Source organism: Phallusia mammillata, chromosome 7, assembly GCF_965637545.1.
Source record: "Phallusia mammillata chromosome 7, kaPhaMamm4.hap1.1, whole genome shotgun sequence".
Taxonomy (NCBI): domain Eukaryota; kingdom Metazoa; phylum Chordata; class Ascidiacea; order Phlebobranchia; family Ascidiidae; genus Phallusia; species Phallusia mammillata.
Window position 1 is genome coordinate 10,964,668 of NC_137258.1, and position 5,000 is coordinate 10,969,667.

The window sequence follows — 5,000 nt, forward strand, 5'->3', positions numbered from 1 at the left end:
ATGTATGGAGCAGAGGATGGTTTCGATCCATCGACCTCTGGGTTATGGGCCCAGTACGCTTCCGCTGCGACACTCTGCTGATTATGTTCATGCAAAAGTTTTCAATAAGTTCCAATAATTTGAAAGTGTTTGCAGTTTAAAATGGAATCATTCAAGAAATTCGAGAATAGACGCAACCAGAATTTTTATGTTTGTTCACAAATGCAAAGCAACTTAAAACAATCGCCAGAAACAAACAAAAAACAAATCTGCTGTGACCAGGATTCGAACCTGGGTTGTCACGGCCACAACGTGAAGTACTAACCACTATACGATCACAGCATGTATGTAGCAGAGGATGGTTTCGATCGATCGACCTCTGGGTTATGGGCCCAGCACGCTTCCGCTGCGCCACTCTGCTGATTTTGACGATGCACCAGTTTTCAATAAGTTCCAATGATTTGAAAGTCTTTGCAGTTTAAAATGCAATCATTCAAGAAATTCGAGAATAGACGCAACCAGAATTTTTATGTTTGTTCACAAATGCAAAGCAACTTAAAACAATCGCCAGAAACAAACAAAAAACAAAAAACAAATCTGCTGTGACCAGGATTCGAACCTGGGTTGTCACGGCCACAACGTGAAGTACTAACCACTATACGATCACAGCATGTATGTAGCAGAGGATGGTTTCGATCCATCGACCTCTGGGTTATGGGCCCAGCACGCCTCCGCTGCGCCACTCTGCTGATTATGTTCATGCAAAAGTTTTCAATAAGTTCCAATAACTTGAAAGTGTTTGCAGTTTAAAATGCAATCATTCAAGAAATTCCAGAATAGATGCAACCAGAATTTGTATGTTTGTTCACAAATGCAAAGCAACTTAAAACAATCGCCAGAAACAAACAAAAAACAAATCTGCTGTGACCAGGATTCGAACCTGCGTTGTCACGGCCACAACGTGAAGTACTAACCACTATACGATCACAGCATGTATGTAGCAGAAGATGGTTTCGATCGATCGACCTCTGGGTTATGGGCCCAGCACGCTTCCGCTGCGCCACTCTGCTGATTTTGACGATGCACCAGTTTTCAATAAGTTCCAATGATTTGAAAGTCTTTGCAGTTTAAAATGCAATCATTCAAGAAATTCGAGAATAGATGCAACCAGAATTTTTATGTTTGTTCACAAATGCAAAGCAACTTAAAACAATCGCCAGAAACAAACAAAAATTAAATCTGCTGTGACCAGGATTCGAACCTGGGTTGTCACGGCCACAACGTGAAGTACTAACCACTATACGATCACAGCATGTATGTAGCAGAGATGGTTTCGATCCATCGACCTCTGGGTTATGGGCCCAGTACGCTTCCGCTGCGACACTCTGCTGATTATGTTCATGCAAAAGTTTTCAATAAGTTCCAATAATTTGATAGTGTTTGCAGTTTAAAATGCAATCATTCAAGAAATTCGAGAATAGATGCAACCAGAATTTTTATGTTTGTTCACAAATGCAAAGCAACTTAAAACAATCGCCAGAAACAAAAAAAAACCAAAAAAAATCTGCTGTGACCAGGATTCGAACCTGGGTTGTCACGGCCACAACGTGAAGTACTAACCACTATACGATCACAGCATGTATGTAGCAGAGGATGGTTTCGATGCATCGACCTCTGGGTTATGGGCTCAGCACGCTTCCGCTGCGGCACTCTGCTGATTATGTTCATGCAACAGTTTTCAATAAGTTCCAATAATTTGATAGTGTTTGCAGTTTAAAATGCAATCATTCAAAAAATTCGAGAATAGATGCAACCAGAATTTTTATGTTTGTTCACAAATGCAAAGCAACTTAAAACAATCGCCAGAAACAAACCTAAAACAAATCTGCTGTGACCAGGATTCGAACCTGGGTTGTCACGGCCACAACGTGAAGTACAACCACTATACGATCACAGCATGTATGTAGCAGAGGATGGTTTCGATCCATCGACCTCTGGGTTATGGGCCCAGCACGCTTCCGCTGCGCCACTCTGCTGATTATGTTCATGCAACAGTTTTCAATAAGTTCCAATAATTTGATAGTGTTTGCAGTTTAAAATGCAATCATTCAAGAAATTCCAAAATAGATGCAACCATAATTTGTATGTTTGTTCACAAATGCAAAGCAACTTAAAACAATCGCCAGAAACAAACAAAAAACAAATCTGCTGTGACCAGGATTCGAACCTGGGTTGTCACGGCCACAACGTGAAGTACTAACCACTATACGATCACAGCATGTATGTAGCAGAGGATGGTTTCGATCCATCGACCTCTGGGTTATGGGCCCAGCACGCTTCCGCTGCGCCACTCTGCTGATTATGTTCATGCAAAAGTTTTCAATAAGTTCCAATAATTTGATAGTGTTTGCAGTTTAAAATGCAATCATTCAAGAAATTCGAGAATAGATGCAACCAGAATTTTTATGTTTGTTCACAAATGCAAAGCAACTTAAAACAATCGCCAGAAACAAAAAAAATAAATCTGCTGTGACCAGGATTCGAACCTGGGTTGTCATGGCCACAACGTGAAGTACTAACCACTATACGATCACAGCATGTATGTAGCAGAGGATGGTTTCGATCCATCGAACTCTGGGTTATGGGCCCAACACGCTTCCGCTGCGCCACTCTGTTGATTTTGACGATGCACCAGTTTTCAATAAGTTCCAATAATTTGAAAGTGTTTGCAGTTTAAAATGCAATCGTTCAAGAAATTCCAGAATAGACGCAACCAGAATTTTTATGTTTGTTCACAAATGCAAAGCAACTTAAAACAATCGCCAGAAACAAACAAAAAACAAATCTGCTGTGACCAGAATTCGAATCTGGGTTGTCACGGCCACAACGTGAAGTACTAACCACTATACGATCACAGCATGTATGTAGCAGAGGATGGTTTCGATCCATCGACCTCTGGGTTATGGGCCCAGCACGCTTCCGCTGCGCCACTCTGCTGATTATGTTCATGCAAAAGTTTTCAATAAGTTCCAATAATTTGAAAGTCTTTGCAGTTTAAAATGGAATCATTCAAGAAATTCCAGAATAGATGCAACCAGAATTTTTATCTTTTTTCACAAATGCAAAGCAACTTAAAACAATCGCCAGAAACAAACAAAAAACAAATCTGCTGTGACCAGGATTCGAACCTGGGTTGTCACGGCCACAACGTGAAGTACTAACCACTATACGATCACAGCATGTATGTAGCAGAGGATGGTTTCGATCCCTCAACCTCTGCGTTATGGGCCCAGCACGCTTCCGCTGCGCCACTCTGCTGATTATGTTCATGCAACAGTTTTCAATAAGTTTCAATAACTTGAAAGTGTTTGCAGTTTAAAATGCAATCATTCAAAAAATTCGAGAATAGATGCAACCAGAATTTTTATGTTTGTTCACAAATGCAAAGCAACTTAAAACAATCGCCAGAAACAAACAAAAAACAAAAAACAAATCTGCTGTGACCACGGTTCGAACCTGGGTTGTCACGGCCACAACGTGAAGTGCTAACCACTATACGATCACAGCATGTATGTAGCAGAGGATGGTTTCGATCCATCGACCTCTGGGTTATGGGCCCAGCACGCTTCCGCTGCGCCACTCTGCTGATTATGTTCATGCAACAGTTTTCAATAAGTTCCAATAATTTGAAAGTGTTTGCAGTTTAAAATGCAATCATTCAAAAAATTCCAGAATAGATGCAACCAGAATTTTTATGTTTGTTCACAAATGCAAAGCAACTTAAAACAATCGCCAGAAACAAGCAAAAAACAAAAAACAAATCTGCTGTGACCAGCATTCGAACCTGGGTTGTCACGGCAACAACGTGAAGTGCTAACCACTATACGATCACAGCATGTATGTAGCAGAGGATGGTTTCGATCGATCGAACTCTGGGTTATGGGCCCAGCACGCTTCCGCTGCGCCACTCTGTTGATTTTGACGATGCACCAGTTTTCAATAAGTTCCAATAATTTGAAAGTCTTTGCAGTTTAAAATGGAATCATTCAAGAAATTCCAGAATAGATGCAACCAGAATTTTTATCTTTGTTCACAAATGCAAAGCAACTTAAAACAATCGCCAGAAACAAACAAAAAACAAATCTGCTGTGACCAGGATTCGAACCTGGGTTGTCACGGCCACAACGTGAAGTACTAACCACTATACGATCACAGCATGTATGTAGCAGAGGATGGTTTCGATCCCTCAACCTCTGCGTTATGGGCCCAGCACGCTTCCGCTGCGCCACTCTGCTGATTATGTTCATGCAACAGTTTTCAATAAGTTTCAATAACTTGAAAGTGTTTGCAGTTTAAAATGCAATCATTCAAAAAATTCGAGAATAGATGCAACCAGAATTTTTATGTTTGTTCACAAATGCAAAGCAACTTAAAACAATCGCCAGAAACAAACAAAAAACAAAAAACAAATCTGCTGTGACCACGGTTCGAACCTGGGTTGTCACGGCCACAACGTGAAGTGCTAACCACTATACGATCACAGCATGTATGTAGCAGAGGATGGTTTCGATCCATCGACCTCTGGGTTATGGGCCCAGCACGCTTCCGCTGCGCCACTCTGCTGATTATGTTCATGCAACAGTTTTCAATAAGTTCCAATAATTTGAAAGTGTTTGCAGTTTAAAATGCAATCATTCAAAAAATTCGAGAATAGATGCAACCAGAATTTTTATGTTTGTTCACAAATGCAAAGCAACTTAAAACAATCGCCAGAAACAAGCAAAAACAAAAAACAAATCTGCTGTGACCAGCATTCGAACCTGGGTTGTCACGGCAACAACGTGAAGTGCTAACCACTATACGATCACAGCATGTATGTAGCAGAGGATGGTTTCGATCCATCGACCTCTGGGTTATGGGCCCAGCACGCTTCCGCTGCGCCACTCTGCTGATTTTGTAGATGCAACAGTTTTCAATAAGTTCCAATGATTTGAAAGTGTTTGCAGTTTGAAATGCAATCA

General features: G+C 40.9%; 8 non-coding genes across 8 annotated transcripts; all 8 read right to left on the reverse strand.

The window, feature by feature from the left end:
* Positions 1-249: 249 nt before the first annotated feature.
* Positions 250-321, reverse strand: Trnah-gug (transfer RNA histidin (anticodon GUG)). Its single transcript has one exon. It is a non-coding gene; the product is annotated as a tRNA-His (tRNA).
* A 256-nt stretch (positions 322-577) lies between these two features.
* On the reverse strand, positions 578-649 carry Trnah-gug (transfer RNA histidin (anticodon GUG)). The gene has a single exon. It is a non-coding gene; the product is annotated as a tRNA-His (tRNA).
* A 570-nt stretch (positions 650-1,219) lies between these two features.
* On the reverse strand, positions 1,220-1,291 carry Trnah-gug (transfer RNA histidin (anticodon GUG)). The gene has a single exon. It is a non-coding gene; the product is annotated as a tRNA-His (tRNA).
* Positions 1,292-1,544: 253 nt separating this feature from the next.
* On the reverse strand, positions 1,545-1,616 carry Trnah-gug (transfer RNA histidin (anticodon GUG)). Its single transcript has one exon. It is a non-coding gene; the product is annotated as a tRNA-His (tRNA).
* Positions 1,617-1,865: 249 nt separating this feature from the next.
* On the reverse strand, positions 1,866-1,936 carry Trnah-gug (transfer RNA histidin (anticodon GUG)). The gene has a single exon. It is a non-coding gene; the product is annotated as a tRNA-His (tRNA).
* A 249-nt stretch (positions 1,937-2,185) lies between these two features.
* Positions 2,186-2,257, reverse strand: Trnah-gug (transfer RNA histidin (anticodon GUG)). Its single transcript has one exon. It is a non-coding gene; the product is annotated as a tRNA-His (tRNA).
* An 889-nt stretch (positions 2,258-3,146) lies between these two features.
* Positions 3,147-3,218, reverse strand: Trnah-gug (transfer RNA histidin (anticodon GUG)). Its single transcript has one exon. It is a non-coding gene; the product is annotated as a tRNA-His (tRNA).
* A 905-nt stretch (positions 3,219-4,123) lies between these two features.
* Trnah-gug (transfer RNA histidin (anticodon GUG)) lies at positions 4,124-4,195 on the reverse strand. The gene has a single exon. It is a non-coding gene; the product is annotated as a tRNA-His (tRNA).
* Between the last annotated feature and the right edge of the window lie 805 nt (positions 4,196-5,000).